Here is a 23,257-nt window from a genome sequence, read left to right as displayed (position 1 = left end):
CCCGAACGGCTGACCATTGACCTTTCCGAAGGTTGCACAGGTCTGAAACGCGGCACCCTAGATCAGCCTTAGTCCCTGATACACATACGGAAAAATCAGACTCCTGGCTTAAGGCCTTTAGGAATTATTACAAAAAACACACCCGAACGGCTGACCTATGACCTTTCCAAAGGTTGCACGGGTCTGAAACTTGGCACCCTGGATAAGCCTTAGTCCCTGATACAGATACGGAAAAATCAGACCACTGGCTGAATGCCTTTAGGAATTATTACAAAAAACACATCCGAACGGCTGACCATTGACCTTTCCGAAGGTTGCACAGTTCTGAAACTCTGCACCGGGGATAAGCCTAAATCCCTGATACACATACGGAAAGATCAGACTCCTGACTCAATGCTTTTAGGAATTATTACAAAAAACACACCGGAACGGCTGACCATTGACCTTTCCGAAGGTTGCACAGGCCTGAAACTCTGCACCCGGGATAAGCCTAAATCCCTGATACACAGGTCCCTGACTTCTGTAAATTTGTCAGGGATCAAATCAAACTATTCTGTGAAACAAACTGTCCTTCTTCCCCTAATAGTTTCATACTATGGGATACATTAAAAGCTTATTTAAGAGGACAAATAATCTCATATACAAAAGGACTTAAAAAATCATATGTAGCAGAAGTGGAAAAATTTGAAAAAGAAATTCTTGGGCTGGAAAAAGACTTTCAGCAACATAGGGATAAGAAGATATACAGTTTATTGGTAAAAAGAAAACTCAAGTATAATACACTATGCACTTATAGGGCTGAGAAAGACATTTTGAGAACGAAACAAAGGTACTACGAACTGGGGGAGAAGGCTCATAAAGTCCTATCCTGGCAATTAAAGAAAGAGGAGAGTTCAAAAACAATTAACCAAATTGAAGACGAACATGGCTGTATTACACAGAACCCAAAAGAAATAAATGAAACTTTTAAAAAGTTTTATGTTAATTTATACAAGTCGGAATCACCAGAAGATCTGTCCACAATAGATACATTCTTAAATAATATTGATTTGCCTAAACTGAGTCAAGACGACCAGAGGTATTTAGATTCACCATTTACCTCCAAAGAGATCGAAAACGCTCTAGCAACGCTGCAATCTAATAAATCACCAGGGGAGGATGGGTTTCCCCCCGAATTTTATAAAGAGTTTAAGGATTTGCTTATACCTCTCCTTATGGATGTAATTAATCTAGCATCTAAAACACAAAGCCTCCCTGATTCATTTTCAATGGCTATAATTACAGTGATCCATAAAAAAAACAAAGACCCCTTAAAATGCTCCTCTTTCCGACCAATTTCACTCTTGAATGCGGATTATAAATTGTTTTCTAAAGCTATAGCAAACAGGTTGAGTGAATTCTTACCAAAATTGATAAACCGAGACCAGGTTGGCTTTATCCAGAAGAGATCCTCTGCCAATAACATGTGTAGGTTACTTAACGTTATTCATATGGCAACCTCCAGTACTGAACCTAGTATAGCCGTTACGCTGGACGCGGAAAAGGCCTTTGATAGGCTTGAGTGGCCCTATCTATTCAAGGTTCTATCTAAATTTGGATTTGGCTCCTATTTTATTAATTGGGTCAGAATGCTGTATAAGAATCCACAGGCCAGAATAATTACTAATGGACAAATGTCCACTGTCTTCCCCCTCAGTAGATCGAGCAGACAAGGGTGTCCCTTATCCCCTGGGCTTTTCGTTATAGCTATTGAACCTCTGGCCGAGACACTCAGACACGATTCAGAGATAAAAGGTGTGAAAGTGGACCAGACGATACATAAAATCAATCTGATGGCAGATGATATAATTCTGTATTTAACAAAACCATCTGATTCCCTTGCTAAATTGAAAACCGTTTTGCATGCATTTGGATATGTCTCTGGATATAAGGTAAATTACGATAAATGTGAAATTCTTCCACTTTCAAATTTTGACTACACTGAACATCAGCAAAGAGGTCCATTTAAATGGTCTCCAAGCGGGATAAGATACCTTGGAATTATGGTGGATAACAACCTTAAAAATGTGTACAAACTCAACTACTCACCACTAGTTAGTCGAATAATAGAGGATTTACAGAAATGGATGAGCTTACCTATCACTTTGATCGGCCGAATAAATTGCATTAAAATGAATATATTACCAAGGCTGCAGTACCTCTTTCAGTCCTTACCAATCCCAGTGCCATCCAGCTTTTTTAAAAACCTGAATAAACATATTAGACAATTCATATGGAATGGTAAGACTCCAAGGGTTTCAATGGAAAAACTTACATGGGATTATAAACTGGGGGGTCTTCGACTGCCTAACCTTGAAAAGCATTATTTGGCTGCCCAGATGCGACTTGTTTCTTTTTTATTTGAAAGGGAAAATGTCCCACCTTGGGTTTCAATTGGAATATGTATGCTGTTAAAGAAAAGGTTCCTGCAGACTTCAGCTATAAATGGACACCTACAACCATCTCCAGAAGAACTGACAACCCTGTTTTGACCCATATCATCAAAACATGGCATGAAGTCCGGAAAAATACTGGACTAAAAAATATATTTCACCCAGGACACCATTGAAACAGAACAAACTCATACCTATGTCAGTGGATAATAAGATCCTGGAAACGTGGCACCAGAAAGGGATTCATCATTTGGAGGACTGTTATAAGGATGGATGCCTGATGTCTTTTGAGGACCTAAGGAGGAAATATGATCTGTCCAGTAGAAACTTTTTTTGTTATTTACAGTTAAGATCATTTCTTAAATCTGTTTTGGGATCTGAAATGACTTTACCCATGCTCAGCGATCTGGAAAAACTGCTTCAGGAGGGTAACGCACCCCGTCTTATTGCAAAAGTCTACTCCCTCTTGATGGATGATGCTCCAAAACCAGGTTTACATAAATCAAGGGGGAAATGGGAGTCTGACTTGGGTGTGACAATGGGTACAGAGCTCTGGGCTGAATTGTGTCAAAAAAGTCTAACTGCCACTCTTAATTCTAGATACAGGCTGACTTATTATAACTTTCTTCATCAAACCTATCTTACGCCACAGAAATTACATAAATATAAACCTGAGATATCCAACCTGTGCTTTAGATGTAGTATAGAAGAGGGTTCATTCCTACACTGCACTTGGTTATGCACAAAACTTAACACATTCTGGCATGATTTCTCTGGCATCATGACAAAACTCCTAGGACTACATCTCCCATTAGATCCTCAAACCTGCTTATTAGGAGATACTACAAATATTAATGCACGATTAAGAAAAGCTCAAAAGAGGTTCCTCTCTTAGCCTTAGTCCCTGATGCACATACGGAAAAATCAGACTCCTGGCTCAATGCCTTTAGGAATTATTACAAAAAAAACACCCGAACGGCTGACCATTGACCTTTCCGAGGGTTGCACAGGTCTGAAACTCGGCAACCGGGATAAGCTTTAGTCCCTGATACACATACGGAAAAATCAGACTCCTGGCTTAAGGCCTTTAGGAATTATTCGAAAAAACACACCCGAACGGCTGACCTTTGACCTTTCCAAAGGTTGCACAGGCCTGAAACTCTGCACCCGGGATAAGCCTAAATCCCTGATACACATACGGAAAAATCAGACTCCTGGCTCAATGCCTTTAGGAATTATTACAAAAAACACACCCGAACGGCTGACCATTGACCTTTCCGAAGGTTGCACAGGTCTGAAACTCGGCTACCGGGATAAGCCTAAATCCCTGATACACATACGGAAAAATCAGACTCCTGGCTCAATGCCTTTAGGAATTATTACAAAAAACACACCCGAACGGCTGACCTTTGACCTTTCCAAAGGTTGCACGGGTCTGAAACTTGGCACCCTGGATAAGCCTTAGTCCCTGATACAGATACGGAAAAATCAGACCACTGGCTGAATGCCTTTAGGAATTATTACAAAAAACACACCCGAACGGCTGACCATTGACCTTTCCCAAGGTTGCACAGGTCTGAAACTCTGCACCCGGGATAAGCCTAAATCCCTGATACACATACGGAAAAATCAGACTCCTGGCTCAATGCCTTTAGGAATTATTACAAAAAACACACCAGAGCGGCTGACCTTTGACCTTTTCCAAAGGTTGCACAGGTCTGAAACTCGGCACCCTGGATCAGCCAGGAGTCCCTGATACACATACGGAGAAATCAGCCTCCGGGCTCATTGCCTTTAGGAATTATTGAAGAAAAGACAGTTTCCCACCTTTCTTACGTTTGAATTTTACAGACTGTGTTTTTGGCAGTTTTTTTTGGCCGGGGGAAAAAAGCCCAAAGTCCTGTATCCAAAAACTGAAAATCAGGTCATGTCAGACTCTATACAGTCTTACCCTGGATTTCCACTGGACGCGGAACGGCCGTGGAACGGCCGCGGCGCGGTTCTGCTTCGTCCTCTCCCAAACGTCAATCCCCACCGGGCGCGTTACGGCAGCGGCGCGGAGCCTTGGGAGCCAGCGGTATTCACGGAAGATCGCGCGATAATCTCGAACGGACGCGAGATCCCGCGATAGACTGTGTGTATAAAGGAAACAACAACAACAACACAGCTTCTTTCATTTCTCCACTTCCATAATCAGTCTCTCGTCGTCCTTTGTCTCCGAGACCCTCGGATCAAATGACTGTTGACCTGGGAGCACCGTGACGTTGAGGTGAAGTTGTGACCTGCGTATTGTGTTTTATTTTGAAAGGGGGGCGGAAAGTGTTTTACTTTGATACTGTGTCGGACTTCCTGTCTTGTGCGATCTGCTTCGTTGAAATTTACGAGGTTCAGCAGCGGCAACGGAAAAAATAGAACTGATTCCTATCGATAGCGCTGCGGCGCGGCGAGCCGCTTCTGGGCCGCTGCTGATCCGGGCCGCAGTGCGGCCGGTGGGAATGCTCACATTGATTAGAATGGAAGCGATTAGCAACGGCTACCGTTCCGCGGCCGTTCCGCGGCCGTTCCGCGGCCGTTCCGCGGCCGTTCCGCGTCCAGTGGAAATCCAGGGTTAGACCCTTTTGGCCAGAGTGAAAGAGGAACTACAGGTCGCAGGAGTGTGAATATTTCATATGTCGTTTGGGGTCCCAAGACGAGCGGAACGACGAGGGTACATTAGTATATCTTATAAGATGTTAACTTTATTTGTGAGGTTTATGTTATGGGACAGTAGAAAATGAAAAAAAATCAGAAAACAGCCTTATCTCAGCTGAATGCGAACACAAACAGACACTTGTAGAAAAACACATCCAAACAGTGAAATCATTGCAAAATCAAACAGTGAGTGTACAGAACTAAATCTTTTAAGATGTTAACTTCATTTGTGAGGTTTATGTTATGGGACAGCAGAAAAATTAAAAAAATCCGGAAACAGCCTTATCTCAGCTGAATGCGCACACAAACAGACACTTGTAGAAAAACACATCCCAACAGTGAAATCAATGCAAAATCAAACAGTAAGTGTACAGAACTAAATCTTTTAAGATGTTAAGTTCATTTGTGAGGTTTATGTTATGGGACAGCAGAAAAATTAAAAAAATCCGAAAACAGCCTTATCTCAGCTGAATGCGCACACAAACAGACACCAATAGAAAAAGACATCTAAACAGTGAAATCTTTGCAAAATTAAACACTGAGGGTAAAGAAGTATATCTTATAAGATGTTAAGTTCATTTGTTAGGTTTATATTATGGGAAAGTAGAAAAATGAAAAAAATCCGAAAACAGCCTTATCTCAGCTGTATGCGCACACAAACAGACACCAATAGAAAAACACATCCAAACAGTGAAATCAATGCAAAATCAAACAGTGAGTGCACAGAACTAAATCTTATAAGATGTTAACTTCATTTGTGAGGTTTAGGTTATGGGACAGCAGAAAAATTAAAAAAAATCCGTAAACAGCCTTATCTCAGCTGAATGCGCACACAAACAGACACCAATAGAAAAACACATCCAAACAGTGAAATCAATGCAAAATCAAACAGTGAGTGTACAGAACTAAATCTTTTAAGATGTTAACTTCATTTGTGAGGTTTATGTTATGGGACAGCAGAAAAATTTAAAAAATCCGTAAACAGCCTTATCTCAGCTGAATGCGCACACAAACAGACTTCAATAGAAAAACACATCCAAACAGTGAAATCATTGCAAAATCAAACACTGAGGGTAAAGAAGTATATCTTATAAGATGTTAAGTTCATTTGTGAGGTTTATGTTATGGGACAGTAGAAAAATGAAAAAAATCCGTAAACAGCCTTATCTCAGCTGAATGCGCACACAAACAGACACTTGTAGAAAAACACATCCCAACAGTGAAATCATTGCAAAATCAAACACTGAGGGTACAGAACTAAATCTTTTAAGATGTTAACTTCATTTGTGAGGTTTAGGTTATGGGACAGCAGAAAAATTAAAAAAATCCGTAAACAGCCTTATCTCAGCTGAATGCGCACACAAACAGACACTTGTAGAAAAACACATCCCAACAGTGAAATCATTGCAAAATCAAACACTGAGGGTACAGAACTAAATCTTTTAAGATGTTAACTTCATTTGTGAGGTTTATGTTATGGGACAGCAGAAAAATGAAAAAAATCCGTAAACAGCCTTATCTCAGCTGAATGCGCACACAAACAGACACCAATAGAAAAAGACATCTAAACAGTGAAATCTTTGCAAAATTAAACACTGAGGGTAAAGAAGTATATCTTATAAGATGTTAAGTTCATTTGTTAGGTTTATATTATGGGAAAGTAGAAAAATGAAAAAAATCCGAAAACAGCCTTATCTCAGCTGTATGCGCACACAAACAGACACCAATAGAAAAACACATCCAAACAGTGAAATCAATGCAAAATCAAACAGTGAGTGCACAGAACTAAATCTTATAAGATGTTAACTTCATTTGTGAGGTTTAGGTTATGGGACAGCAGAAAAATTAAAAAAAATCCGTAAACAGCCTTATCTCAGCTGAATGCGCACACAAACAGACACCAATAGAAAAACACATCCAAACAGTGAAATCAATGCAAAATCAAACAGTGAGTGTACAGAACTAAATCTTTTAAGATGTTAACTTCATTTGTGAGGTTTATGTTATGGGACAGCAGAAAAATTTAAAAAATCCGTAAACAGCCTTATCTCAGCTGAATGCGCACACAAACAGACTTCAATAGAAAAACACATCCAAACAGTGAAATCATTGCAAAATCAAACACTGAGGGTAAAGAAGTATATCTTATAAGATGTTAAGTTCATTTGTGAGGTTTATGTTATGGGACAGCAGAAAAATGAAAAAAATCCGTAAACAGCCTTATCTCAGCTGAATGCGCACACAAACAGACACTTGTAGAAAAACACATCCCAACAGTGAAATCATTGCAAAATCAAACACTGAGGGTACAGAACTAAATCTTTTAAGATGTTAACTTCATTTGTGAGGTTTAGGTTATGGGACAGCAGAAAAATTAAAAAAATCCGTAAACAGCCTTATCTCAGCTGAATGCGCACACAAACAGACACTTGTAGAAAAACACATCCCAACAGTGAAATCATTGCAAAATCAAACACTGAGGGTACAGAACTAAATCTTTTAAGATGTTAACTTCATTTGTGAGGTTTATGTTATGGGACAGCAGAAAAATGAAAAAAATCCGTAAACAGCCTTATCTCAGCTGAATGCGCACACAAACAGACACTTGTAGAAAAACACATCCAAACAGTGAAATCTTTGCAAAATTAAACACTGAGGGTAAAGAAGTATATCTTATAAGATGTTAAGTTCATTTGTTAGGTTTATATTATGGGAAAGTAGAAAAATGAAAAAAATCCGAAAACAGCCTTATCTCAGCTGTATGCGCACACAAACAGACACCAATAGAAAAACACATCCAAACAGTGAAATCAATGCAAAATCAAACAGTGAGTGCACAGAACTAAATCTTATAAGATGTTAACTTCATTTGTGAGGTTTAGGTTATGGGACAGCAGAAAAATTAAAAAAAATCCGTAAACAGCCTTATCTCAGCTGAATGCGCACACAAACAGACACCAATAGAAAAACACATCCAAACAGTGAAATCAATGCAAAATCAAACAGTGAGTGTACAGAACTAAATCTTTTAAGATGTTAACTTCATTTGTGAGGTTTATGTTATGGGACAGCAGAAAAATTTAAAAAATCCGTAAACAGCCTTATCTCAGCTGAATGCGCACACAAACAGACTTCAATAGAAAAACACATCCAAACAGTGAAATCATTGCAAAATCAAACACTGAGGGTAAAGAAGTATATCTTATAAGATGTTAAGTTCATTTGTGAGGTTTATGTTATGGGACAGCAGAAAAATGAAAAAAATCCGTAAACAGCCTTATCTCAGCTGAATGCGCACACAAACAGACACTTGTAGAAAAACACATCCCAACAGTGAAATCATTGCAAAATCAAACACTGAGGGTACAGAACTAAATCTTTTAAGATGTTAACTTCATTTGTGAGGTTTAGGTTATGGGACAGCAGAAAAATTAAAAAAAATCCGTAAACAGCCTTATCTCAGCTGAATGCGCACACAAACCAATAGAAAAACACATCCAAACAGTGAAATCTTTGCAAAATTAAACACTGAGGGTAAAGAACTAAATCTTTTAAGATGTTAACTTCATTTGTGAGGTTTATGTTATGGGACAGCAGAAAAATGAAAAAAATCCGTAAACAGCCTTATCTCAGCTGAATGCGCACACAAACAGACACTTGTAGAAAAACACATCCCAACAGTGAAATCATTGCAAAATCAAACGCTGAGGGTACAGAACTAAATCTTTTAAGATGTTAACTTCATTTGTGAGGTTTATGTTATGGGACAGCAGAAAAATGAAAAAAATCCGGAAACAGCCTTATCTCAGCTGTATGCGCACACAAACAGACACCAATAGAAAAACACATCCAAACAGTGAAATCAATGCAAAATCAAACAGTGAGTCTACAGAACTAAATATTTTAAGATGTTAACTTCATTTGTGAGGTTTATGTTATGGGACAGCAGAAAAATTAAAAAAATCCGTAAACAGCCTTATCTCAGCTGAATGCGCACACAAACAGACACCAATAGAAAAACACATCCAAACAGTGAAATCTTTGCAAAATTAAACACTGAGGGTAAAGAAGTATATCTTATAAGATGTTAAGTTCATTTGTTAGGTTTATATTATGGGAAAGTAGAAAAATGAAAAAAATCCGAAAACAGCCTTATCTCAGCTGTATGCGCACACAAACAGACACCAATAGAAAAACACATCCAAACAGTGAAATCAATGCAAAATCAAACAGTGAGTGTACAGAACTAAATCTTTTAAGATGTTAACTTCATTTGTGAGGTTTATGTTATGGGACAGCAGAAAAATTAAAAAAATCCGTAAACAGCCTTATCTCAGCTGAATGCGCACACAAACAGACTTCAATAGAAAAACACATCCAAACAGTGAAATCATTGCAAAATCAAACACTGAGGGTACAGAAGTATATCTTATAAGATGTTAAGTTCATTTGTGAGGTTTATGTTATGGGACAGCAGAAAAATGAAAAAAATCCGTAAACAGCCTTATCTCAGCTGAATGCGCACACAAACAGACACTTGTAGAAAAACACATCCCAACAGTGAAATCATTGCAAAATAAAACACTGAGGGTACAGAACTAAATCTTTTAAGATGTTAACTTCATTTGTGAGGTTTATGTTATGGGACAGCAGAAAAATGAAAAAAATCCGGAAACAGCCTTATCTCAGCTGAATGCGCACACAAACATCTAAAACTTTTAAGATGTTAACTTCATTTGTGAGGTTTAGGTTATGGGACAGCAGAAAAATTAAAAAAAATCCGTAAACAGCCTTATCTCAGCTGAATGCGCACACAAACAGACACCAATAGAAAAACACATCCAAACAGTGAAATCTTTTCAAAATTAAACACTGAGGGTAAAGAAGTATATCTTATAAGATGTTAAGTTCATTTGTTAGGTTTATATTATGGGAAAGTAGAAAAATGAAAAAAATCCGAAAACAGCCTTATCTCAGCTGTATGCGCACACAAACAGACACCAATAGAAAAACACATCCAAACAGTGAAATCAATGCAAAATCAAACAGTGAGTGTACAGAACTAAATCTTTTAAGATGTTAACTTCATTTGTGAGGTTTATGTTATGGGACAGCAGAAAAATTTAAAAAATCCGTAAACAGCCTTATCTCAGCTGAATGCGCACACAAACAGACACCAATAGAAAAACACATCCAAACAGTGAAATCAATGCAAAATCAAACAGTGAGTCTACAGAACTAAATATTTTAAGATGTTAACTTCATTTGTGAGGTTTATGTTATGGGACAGCAGAAAAATGAAAAAAATCCGTAAACAGCCTTATCTCAGCTGAATGCGCACACAAACAGACACTTGTAGAAAAACACATCCCAACAGTGAAATCATTGCAAAATCAAACACTGAGGGTACAGAACTAAATCTTTTAAGATGTTAACTTCATTTGTGAGGTTTAGGTTATGGGACAGCAGAAAAATTAAAAAAAATCCGTAAACAGCCTTATCTCAGCTGAATGCGCACACAAACAGACACCAATAGAAAAACACATCCAAACAGTGAAATCTTTGCAAAATTAAACACTGAGGGTAAAGAAGTATATCTTATAAGATGTTAACTTCATTTGTTAGGTTTATATTATGGGAAAGTAGAAAAATGAAAAAAATCCGAAAACAGCCTTATCTCAGCTGTATGCGCACACAAACAGACACCAATAGAAAAACACATCCAAACAGTGAAATCAATGCAAAATCAAACAGTGAGTGTACAGAACTAAATCTTTTAAGATGTTAACTTCATTTGTGAGGTTTATGTTATGGGACAGCAGAAAAATTTAAAAAATCCGTAAACAGCCTTATCTCAGCTGAATGCGCACACAAACAGACTTCAATAGAAAAACACATCCAAACAGTGAAATCATTGCAAAATCAAACACTGAGGGTACAGAAGTATATCTTATAAGATGTTAAGTTCATTTGTGAGGTTTATGTTATGGGACAGCAGAAAAATGAAAAAAATCCGTAAACAGCCTTATCTCAGCTGAATGCGCACACAAACAGACACTTGTAGAAAAACACATCCCAACAGTGAAATCATTGCAAAATAAAACACTGAGGGTACAGAACTAAATATTTTAAGATGTTAACTTCATTTGTGAGGTTTATGTTATGGGACAGCAGAAAAATGAAAAAAATCCGTAAACAGCCTTATCTCAGCTGAATGCGCACACAAACAGACACTTGTAGAAAAACACATCCCAACAGTGAAATCATTGCAAAATCAAACACTGAGGGTACAGAACTAAATCTTTTAAGATGTTAACTTCATTTGTGAGGTTTAGGTTATGGGACAGCAGAAAAATTAAAAAAAATCCGTAAACAGCCTTATCTCAGCTGAATGCGCACACAAACAGACACCAATAGAAAAACACATCCAAACAGTGAAATCTTTGCAAAATTAAACACTGAGGGTAAAGAAGTATATCTTATAAGATGTTAACTTCATTTGTTAGGTTTATATTATGGGAAAGTAGAAAAATGAAAAAAATCCGAAAACAGCCTTATCTCAGCTGTATGCGCACACAAACAGACACCAATAGAAAAACACATCCAAACAGTGAAATCAATGCAAAATCAAACAGTGAGTGTACAGAACTAAATCTTTTAAGATGTTAACTTCATTTGTGAGGTTTATGTTATGGGACAGCAGAAAAATTTAAAAAATCCGTAAACAGCCTTATCTCAGCTGAATGCGCACACAAACAGACTTCAATAGAAAAACACATCCAAACAGTGAAATCATTGCAAAATCAAACACTGAGGGTACAGAAGTATATCTTATAAGATGTTAAGTTCATTTGTGAGGTTTATGTTATGGGACAGCAGAAAAATGAAAAAAATCCGTAAACAGCCTTATCTCAGCTGAATGCGCACACAAACAGACACTTGTAGAAAAACACATCCCAACAGTGAAATCATTGCAAAATAAAACACTGAGGGTACAGAACTAAATCTTTTAAGATGTTAACTTCATTTGTGAGGTTTATGTTATGGGACAGCAGAAAAATGAAAAAAATCCGGAAACAGCCTTATCTCAGCTGAATGCGCACACAAACATCTAAAACTTTTAAGATGTTAACTTCATTTGTGAGGTTTAGGTTATGGGACAGCAGAAAAATTAAAAAAAATCCGTAAACAGCCTTATCTCAGCTGAATGCGCACACAAACAGACACCAATAGAAAAACACATCCAAACAGTGAAATCTTTTCAAAATTAAACACTGAGGGTAAAGAAGTATATCTTATAAGATGTTAAGTTCATTTGTTAGGTTTATATTATGGGAAAGTAGAAAAATGAAAAAAATCCGAAAACAGCCTTATCTCAGCTGTATGCGCACACAAACAGACACCAATAGAAAAACACATCCAAACAGTGAAATCAATGCAAAATCAAACAGTGAGTGTACAGAACTAAATCTTTTAAGATGTTAACTTCATTTGTGAGGTTTATGTTATGGGACAGCAGAAAAATTTAAAAAATCCGTAAACAGCCTTATCTCAGCTGAATGCGCACACAAACAGACACCAATAGAAAAACACATCCAAACAGTGAAATCAATGCAAAATCAAACAGTGAGTCTACAGAACTAAATATTTTAAGATGTTAACTTCATTTGTGAGGTTTATGTTATGGGACAGCAGAAAAATGAAAAAAATCCGTAAACAGCCTTATCTCAGCTGAATGCGCACACAAACAGACACTTGTAGAAAAACACATCCCAACAGTGAAATCATTGCAAAATCAAACACTGAGGGTACAGAACTAAATCTTTTAAGATGTTAACTTCATTTGTGAGGTTTAGGTTATGGGACAGCAGAAAAATTAAAAAAAATCCGTAAACAGCCTTATCTCAGCTGAATGCGCACACAAACAGACACCAATAGAAAAACACATCCAAACAGTGAAATCTTTGCAAAATTAAACACTGAGGGTAAAGAAGTATATCTTATAAGATGTTAACTTCATTTGTTAGGTTTATATTATGGGAAAGTAGAAAAATGAAAAAAATCCGAAAACAGCCTTATCTCAGCTGTATGCGCACACAAACAGACACCAATAGAAAAACACATCCAAACAGTGAAATCAATGCAAAATCAAACAGTGAGTGTACAGAACTAAATCTTTTAAGATGTTAACTTCATTTGTGAGGTTTATGTTATGGGACAGCAGAAAAATTTAAAAAATCCGTAAACAGCCTTATCTCAGCTGAATGCGCACACAAACAGACTTCAATAGAAAAACACATCCAAACAGTGAAATCATTGCAAAATCAAACACTGAGGGTACAGAAGTATATCTTATAAGATGTTAAGTTCATTTGTGAGGTTTATGTTATGGGACAGCAGAAAAATGAAAAAAATCCGTAAACAGCCTTATCTCAGCTGAATGCGCACACAAACAGACACTTGTAGAAAAACACATCCCAACAGTGAAATCATTGCAAAATAAAACACTGAGGGTACAGAACTAAATATTTTAAGATGTTAACTTCATTTGTGAGGTTTATGTTATGGGACAGCAGAAAAATGAAAAAAATCCGGAAACAGCCTTATCTCAGCTGAATGCGCACACAAACATCTAAAACTTTTAAGATGTTAACTTCATTTGTGAGGTTTAGGTTATGGGACAGCAGAAAAATTAAAAAAAATCCGTAAACAGCCTTATCTCAGCTGAATGCGCACACAAACAGACACCAATAGAAAAACACATCCAAACAGTGAAATCTTTTCAAAATTAAACACTGAGGGTAAAGAAGTATATCTTATAAGATGTTAAGTTCATTTGTTAGGTTTATATTATGGGAAAGTAGAAAAATGAAAAAAATCCGAAAACAGCCTTATCTCAGCTGTATGCGCACACAAACAGACACCAATAGAAAAACACATCCAAACAGTGAAATCAATGCAAAATCAAACAGTGAGTGTACAGAACTAAATCTTTTAAGATGTTAACTTCATTTGTGAGGTTTATGTTATGGGACAGCAGAAAAATTTAAAAAATCCGAAAACAGCCTTATCTCAGCTGAATGCGCACACAAACAGACACCAATAGAAAAACACATCCAAACAGTGAAATCAATGCAAAATCAAACAGTGAGTGTACAGAACTAAATCTTTTAAGATGTTAACTTCATTTGTGAGGTTTATGTTATGGGACAGCAGAAAAATTTAAAAAATCCGTAAACAGCCTTATCTCAGCTGAATGCGCACACAAACAGACTTCAATAGAAAAACACATCCAAACAGTGAAATCATTGCAAAATCAAACACTGAGGGTACAGAAGTATATCTTATAAGATGTTAAGTTCATTTGTGAGGTTTATGTTATGGGACAGCAGAAAAATGAAAAAAATCCGTAAACAGCCTTATCTCAGCTGAATGCGCACACAAACAGACACTTGTAGAAAAACACATCCCAACAGTGAAATCATTGCAAAATAAAACACTGAGGGTACAGAACTAAATATTTTAAGATGTTAACTTCATTTGTGAGGTTTATGTTATGGGACAGCAGAAAAATGAAAAAAATCCGTAAACAGCCTTATCTCAGCTGAATGCGCACACAAACAGACACTTGTAGAAAAACACATCCCAACAGTGAAATCATTGCAAAATCAAACACTGAGGGTACAGAACTAAATCTTTTAAGATGTTAACTTCATTTGTGAGGTTTAGGTTATGGGACAGCAGAAAAATTAAAAAAAATCCGTAAACAGCCTTATCTCAGCTGAATGCGCACACAAACAGACACCAATAGAAAAACACATCCAAACAGTGAAATCTTTGCAAAATTAAACACTGAGGGTAAAGAAGTATATCTTATAAGATGTTAACTTCATTTGTTAGGTTTATATTATGGGAAAGTAGAAAAATGAAAAAAATCCGAAAACAGCCTTATCTCAGCTGTATGCGCACACAAACAGACACCAATAGAAAAACACATCCAAACAGTGAAATCAATGCAAAATCAAACAGTGAGTGTACAGAACTAAATCTTTTAAGATGTTAACTTCATTTGTGAGGTTTATGTTATGGGACAGCAGAAAAATTTAAAAAATCCGTAAACAGCCTTATCTCAGCTGAATGCGCACACAAACAGACTTCAATAGAAAAACACATCCAAACAGTGAAATCATTGCAAAATCAAACACTGAGGGTACAGAAGTATATCTTATAAGATGTTAAGTTCATTTGTGAGGTTTATGTTATGGGACAGCAGAAAAATGAAAAAAATCCGTAAACAGCCTTATCTCAGCTGAATGCGCACACAAACAGACACTTGTAGAAAAACACATCCCAACAGTGAAATCATTGCAAAATAAAACACTGAGGGTACAGAACTAAATATTTTAAGATGTTAACTTCATTTGTGAGGTTTATGTTATGGGACAGCAGAAAAATGAAAAAAATCCGTAAACAGCCTTATCTCAGCTGAATGCGCACACAAACAGACACTTGTAGAAAAACACATCCCAACAGTGAAATCATTGCAAAATCAAACACTGAGGGTACAGAACTAAATCTTTTAAGATGTTAACTTCATTTGTGAGGTTTAGGTTATGGGACAGCAGAAAAATTAAAAAAAATCCGTAAACAGCCTTATCTCAGCTGAATGCGCACACAAACAGACACCAATAGAAAAACACATCCAAACAGTGAAATCTTTGCAAAATTAAACACTGAGGGTAAAGAAGTATATCTTATAAGATGTTAACTTCATTTGTTAGGTTTATATTATGGGAAAGTAGAAAAATGAAAAAAATCCGAAAACAGCCTTATCTCAGCTGTATGCGCACACAAACAGACACCAATAGAAAAACACATCCAAACAGTGAAATCAATGCAAAATCAAACAGTGAGTGTACAGAACTAAATCTTTTAAGATGTTAACTTCATTTGTGAGGTTTATGTTATGGGACAGCAGAAAAATTTAAAAAATCCGTAAACAGCCTTATCTCAGCTGAATGCGCACACAAACAGACTTCAATAGAAAAACACATCCAAACAGTGAAATCATTGCAAAATCAAACACTGAGGGTACAGAAGTATATCTTATAAGATGTTAAGTTCATTTGTGAGGTTTATGTTATGGGACAGCAGAAAAATGAAAAAAATCCGTAAACAGCCTTATCTCAGCTGAATGCGCACACAAACAGACACTTGTAGAAAAACACATCCCAACAGTGAAATCATTGCAAAATAAAACACTGAGGGTACAGAACTAAATCTTTTAAGATGTTAACTTCATTTGTGAGGTTTATGTTATGGGACAGCAGAAAAATGAAAAAAATCCGGAAACAGCCTTATCTCAGCTGAATGCGCACACAAACATCTAAAACTTTTAAGATGTTAACTTCATTTGTGAGGTTTAGGTTATGGGACAGCAGAAAAATTAAAAAAAATCCGTAAACAGCCTTATCTCAGCTGAATGCGCACACAAACAGACACCAATAGAAAAACACATCCAAACAGTGAAATCTTTTCAAAATTAAACACTGAGGGTAAAGAAGTATATCTTATAAGATGTTAAGTTCATTTGTTAGGTTTATATTATGGGAAAGTAGAAAAATGAAAAAAATCCGAAAACAGCCTTATCTCAGCTGTATGCGCACACAAACAGACACCAATAGAAAAACACATCCAAACAGTGAAATCAATGCAAAATCAAACAGTGAGTGTACAGAACTAAATCTTTTAAGATGTTAACTTCATTTGTGAGGTTTATGTTATGGGACAGCAGAAAAATTTAAAAAATCCGTAAACAGCCTTATCTCAGCTGAATGCGCACACAAACAGACACCAATAGAAAAACACATCCAAACAGTGAAATCAATGCAAAATCAAACAGTGAGTCTACAGAACTAAATATTTTAAGATGTTAACTTCATTTGTGAGGTTTATGTTATGGGACAGCAGAAAAATGAAAAAAATCCGTAAACAGCCTTATCTCAGCTGAATGCGCACACAAACAGACACTTGTAGAAAAACACATCCCAACAGTGAAATCATTGCAAAATCAAACACTGAGGGTACAGAACTAAATCTTTTAAGATGTTAACTTCATTTGTGAGGTTTAGGTTATGGGACAGCAGAAAAATTAAAAAAAATCCGTAAACAGCCTTATCTCAGCTGAATGCGCACACAAACAGACACCAATAGAAAAACACATCCAAACAGTGAAATCTTTGCAAAATTAAACACTGAGGGTAAAGAAGTATATCTTATAAGATGTTAACTTCATTTGTTAGGTTTATATTATGGGAAAGTAGAAAAATGAAAAAAATCCGAAAACAGCCTTATCTCAGCTGTATGCGCACACAAACAGACACCAATAGAAAAACACATCCAAACAGTGAAATCAATGCAAAATCAAACAGTGAGTGTACAGAACTAAATCTTTTAAGATGTTAACTTCATTTGTGAGGTTTATGTTATGGGACAGCAGAAAAATTTAAAAAATCCGTAAACAGCCTTATCTCAGCTGAATGCGCACACAAACAGACTTCAATAGAAAAACACATCCAAACAGTGAAATCATTGCAAAATCAAACACTGAGGGTACAGAAGTATATCTTATAAGATGTTAAGTTCATTTGTGAGGTTTATGTTATGGGACAGCAGAAAAATGAAAAAAATCCGTAAACAGCCTTATCTCAGCTGAATGCGCACACAAACAGACACTTGTAGAAAAACACATCCCAACAGTGAAATCATTGCAAAATAAAACACTGAGGGTACAGAACTAAATCTTTTAAGATGTTAACTTCATTTGTGAGGTTTATGTTATGGGACAGCAGAAAAATGAAAAAAATCCGGAAACAGCCTTATCTCAGCTGAATGCGCACACAAACATCTAAAACTTTTAAGATGTTAACTTCATTTGTGAGGTTTAGGTTATGGGACAGCAGAAAAATTAAAAAAAATCCGTAAACAGCCTTATCTCAGCTGAATGCGCACACAAACAGACACCAATAGAAAAACACATCCAAACAGTGAAATCTTTTCAAAATTAAACACTGAGGGTAAAGAAGTATATCTTATAAGATGTTAAGTTCATTTGTTAGGTTTATATTATGGGAAAGTAGAAAAATGAAAAAAATCCGAAAACAGCCTTATCTCAGCTGTATGCGCACACAAACAGACACCAATAGAAAAACACATCCAAACAGTGAAATCAATGCAAAATCAAACAGTGAGTGTACAGAACTAAATCTTTTAAGATGTTAACTTCATTTGTGAGGTTTATGTTATGGGACAGCAGAAAAATTTAAAAAATCCGTAAACAGCCTTATCTCAGCTGAATGCGCACACAAACAGACACCAATAGAAAAACACATCCAAACAGTGAAATCAATGCAAAATCAAACAGTGAGTCTACAGAACTAAATATTTTAAGATGTTAACTTCATTTGTGAGGTTTATGTTATGGGACAGCAGAAAAATGAAAAAAATCCGTAAACAGCCTTATCTCAGCTGAATGCGCACACAAACAGACACTTGTAGAAAAACACATCCCAACAGTGAAATCATTGCAAAATCAAACACTGAGGGTACAGAACTAAATCTTTTAAGATGTTAACTTCATTTGTGAGGTTTAGGTTATGGGACAGCAGAAAAATTAAAAAAAATCCGTAAACAGCCTTATCTCAGCTGAATGCGCACACAAACAGACACCAATAGAAAAACACATCCAAACAGTGAAATCTTTGCAAAATTAAACACTGAGGGTAAAGAAGTATATCTTATAAGATGTTAACTTCATTTGTTAGGTTTATATTATGGGAAAGTAGAAAAATGAAAAAAATCCGAAAACAGCCTTATCTCAGCTGTATGCGCACACAAACAGACACCAATAGAAAAACACATCCAAACAGTGAAATCAATGCAAAATCAAACAGTGAGTGTACAGAACTAAATCTTTTAAGATGTTAACTTCATTTGTGAGGTTTATGTTATGGGACAGCAGAAAAATTTAAAAAATCCGTAAACAGCCTTATCTCAGCTGAATGCGCACACAAACAGACTTCAATAGAAAAACACATCCAAACAGTGAAATCATTGCAAAATCAAACACTGAGGGTAAAGAAGTATATCTTATAAGATGTTAAGTTCATTTGTGAGGTTTATGTTATGGGACAGCAGAAAAATGAAAAAAATCCGTAAACAGCCTTATCTCAGCTGAATGCGCACACAAACAGACACTTGTAGAAAAACACATCCCAACAGTGAAATCATTGCAAAATAAAACACTGAGGGTACAGAACTAAATCTTTTAAGATGTTAACTTCATTTGTGAGGTTTATGTTATGGGACAGCAGAAAAATTAAAAAAATCCGTAAACAGCCTTATCTCAGCTGAATGCGCACACAAACAGACACCAATAGAAAAAGACATCTAAACAGTGAAATCTTTGCAAAATTAAACACTGAGGGTAAAGAAGTATATCTTATAAGATGTTAAGTTCATTTGTTAGGTTTATATTATGGGAAAGTAGAAAAATGAAAAAAATCCGAAAACAGCCTTATCTCAGCTGTATGCGCACACAAACAGACACCAATAGAAAAACACATCCAAACAGTGAAATCAATGCAAAATCAAACAGTGAGTCTACAGAACTAAATATTTTAAGATGTTAACTTCATTTGTGAGGTTTATGTTATGGGACAGCAGAAAAATGAAAAAAATCCGTAAACAGCCTTATCTCAGCTGAATGCGCACACAAACAGACACTTGTAGAAAAACACATCCCAACAGTGAAATCATTGCAAAATCAAACACTGAGGGTACAGAACTAAATCTTTTAAGATGTTAACTTCATTTGTGAGGTTTAGGTTATGGGACAGCAGAAAAATTAAAAAAAATCCGTAAACAGCCTTATCTCAGCTGAATGCGCACACAAACAGACACCAATAGAAAAACACATCCAAACAGTGAAATCTTTGCAAAATTAAACACTGAGGGTAAAGAAGTATATCTTATAAGATGTTAACTTCATTTGTTAGGTTTATATTATGGGAAAGTAGAAAAATGAAAAAAATCCGAAAACAGCCTTATCTCAGCTGTATGCGCACACAAACAGACACCAATAGAAAAACACATCCAAACAGTGAAATCAATGCAAAATCAAACAGTGAGTGTACAGAACTAAATCTTTAAGATGTTAACTTCATTTGTGAGGTTTATGTTATGGGACAGCAGAAAAATTAAAAAAATCCGTAAACAGCCTTATCTCAGCTGAATGCGCACACAAACAGACACCAATAGAAAAACACATCCAAACAGTGAAATCTTTGCAAAATTAAACACTGAGGGTAAAGAAGTATATCTTATAAGATGTTAAGTTCATTTGTTAGGTTTATATTATGGGAAAGTAGAAAAATGAAAAAAATCCGAAAACAGCCTTATCTCAGCTGTATGCGCACACAAACAGACACCAATAGAAAAACACATCCAAACAGTGAAATCTTTGCAAAATTAAACACTGAGGGTAAAGAAGTATATCTTATAAGATGTTAAGTTCATTTGTTAGGTTTATATTATGGGAATGTAGAAAAATGAAAAAAATCCGAAAACAGCCTTATCTCAGCTGAATGCGCACACAAACAGACACTTGTAGAAAAACACATCCAAACAGTGAAATCATTGCAAAATCAAACACTGAGGGTACAGAACTAAATCTTTTAAGATGTTAACTTCATTTGTGAGGTTTATGTTATGGGACAGCAGAAAAATTAAAAAAATCCGGAAACAGCCTTATCTCAGCTGAATGCGCACACAAACAGACACCAATAGAAAAACACATCCAAACAGTGAAATCTTTGCAAAATTAAACACTGAGGGTAAAGAAGTATATCTTATAATATGTTAAGTTCATTTGTTAGGTTTATATTATGGGAAAGTAGAAAAATGAAAAAATCCGGAAACAGCCTTATCTCAGCTGAATGCGCACACAAACAGACACCAATAGAAAAACACATCCCAACAGTGAAATCTTTGCAAAATCAAACACTGAGGGTACAGAACTAAATCTTTTAAGTTCTTAACTTCATTTGTGAGGTTTATGTTATGGGACCTTCAAAAAAATTTTTTCTACAATGTTTTTTTCAACAAATGTTGCTTTCACAGCACACATTATTGTTGTAATCATATCATTATTATTAATATTATTATTATTATCGCTGTTAATATTATTATTGTTATCATCACCATCATTATATTTATATCATTAATACATTGACATTATATTAACATAAAAAAACAAAAACTCGCGCACTCATTCTATTGGGAACAATGACATGATGATGCTGTAGGGCCACCTTCAGCATTCGCTTCCGATTTTCATTAAGTTTCGATTCCACCTTAAAAAAAATGCACGTTTCGGCCAGTAGGGAGAAGTGCAAATTCAGGAATGGTTGCAATAGAATTCAGTCAGCATTCATATTTGAGATGGACTTTCTCCTATAGTCCAAAGTAGATATGGACATATAGGGGATTCACTGGAAAAATAAGGAGCTGTAGCATGCAAAGCAGGTGACATATTTCATGTGAAATCATATTAGGCCACTAGAGGGCAGTGCAAAGTCACAAATTGTTGCAAAATAATTGTCAAAATCTTGACTTTTGAGCTTGATTTTCTCCAAAATTCTCAAACCAGGAAAATTCATCACAAATACCCGATCACGATATGACAATATCAAAATTCTAAGATCATATCTTGTCTCATGTCATGATATAGCTATAATATTGTCATGCCTTCCTCATCATAGTTCACATTCCATTTGTCAGAGATAAAATATGAATCCATAACCCATTTTGAGAGGCAGGTTCTCATAAGGTTGGGATGTGTCAACTATTTGGGTTGCCACTAGACTCCCCTGTTTAAATGTAGGAGTTTAGTATTTTGGGCAACACCATGTTAGTTTTTGAAACCAGAAACAACCATAGTTATAAGAGAAGGGATGGATACTGATAGCTTGTCCACTACAAATCCACCTATAACTGCAACTTTGCAAACATGAAATGCAGAGCTGTCAATCACACACTGACAGCTCTGCATTTAAATGTAAAATTAAATTTACATTGTGGACATGCAGCTCTACTGAAGAGGAACTAAGACCATAAACCCTTTAGAACAATGTATGCAGGGCACCAGACTAACTTTTTACTAGGAGCACAGTAGCCCCCCCTATAACTGAATGTTTTAGGAGAGCAAGCAGAACATTTAGGGGCGCACACCTTAAACATTTCCTCTCATTTTCACTGTATTACTGATCAATACTCCGATAATAATTGAATAAATTGCAATGTGCTGTTTAGAATTCCCAGTGAATTTTTATTGTGCACTTGTTTGTTAAAGAATAACATCACATAAGAGACATTAAGTGTACATAAAATACCATCACTGTCACTACAGTACAATTATTAACTAGAAGTGGCCCGGTACTGTCCAGTACACAGAAACGGCACTTTTATTTGTGTACTGGCACATTTCACAAGATGCCGGTAAGCTCTTATCAGTCCACTTGATTATGGTCCAGAGCAATAATGTCTCAGGGTACACTATGTGACGTTCACCTGTTCTCGCAAAAGTCAAGTGTTTATTCCTTGAGTTTGGAGTTTTTATTTTCTATCTAATCTCTATCTGGAAGACGACCGCTGTGGCGACCATCATCATGCTTCAAAAGCATGAGTTAGCTCATCCACACACTCATACTTTCTGATATAATAAAAATAAACATGGAGCTGGCAAGTTGAGGCTTGAAAATATCAGAGGAAGATGCACAGAAGGGATTAAGCTGGGCAATAGCCCGGTATCCTGGACTCTTGCTCAAAAATTAATAAATTGATAAAGTTGAACCTGAATTTTCCTTAACACTAAAACAAGGCCAGACCAAAAGTTTCACTCCCAGGGCTGGAGTATGCCAGGTGTAATATTATTAGATATTAATGTAGATGTGATGCAATAATTTGATGCACAAGCCTGTTTTCTTTGTGTATTACCTTAATGACTCTGTCCTGGCAGTGCTGGATGATCTTACACAGCTCCTCTGTACCCTGAGACTCGAGACTCTGATGAAGGA

This window comes from Solea solea, chromosome 6, assembly GCF_958295425.1.
Source record: "Solea solea chromosome 6, fSolSol10.1, whole genome shotgun sequence".
Lineage (NCBI taxonomy): Eukaryota > Metazoa > Chordata > Actinopteri > Pleuronectiformes > Soleidae > Solea > Solea solea.
The sequence above is the reverse complement of the archived record's forward strand: the minus strand, read 5'-3'. Positions refer to the sequence as shown.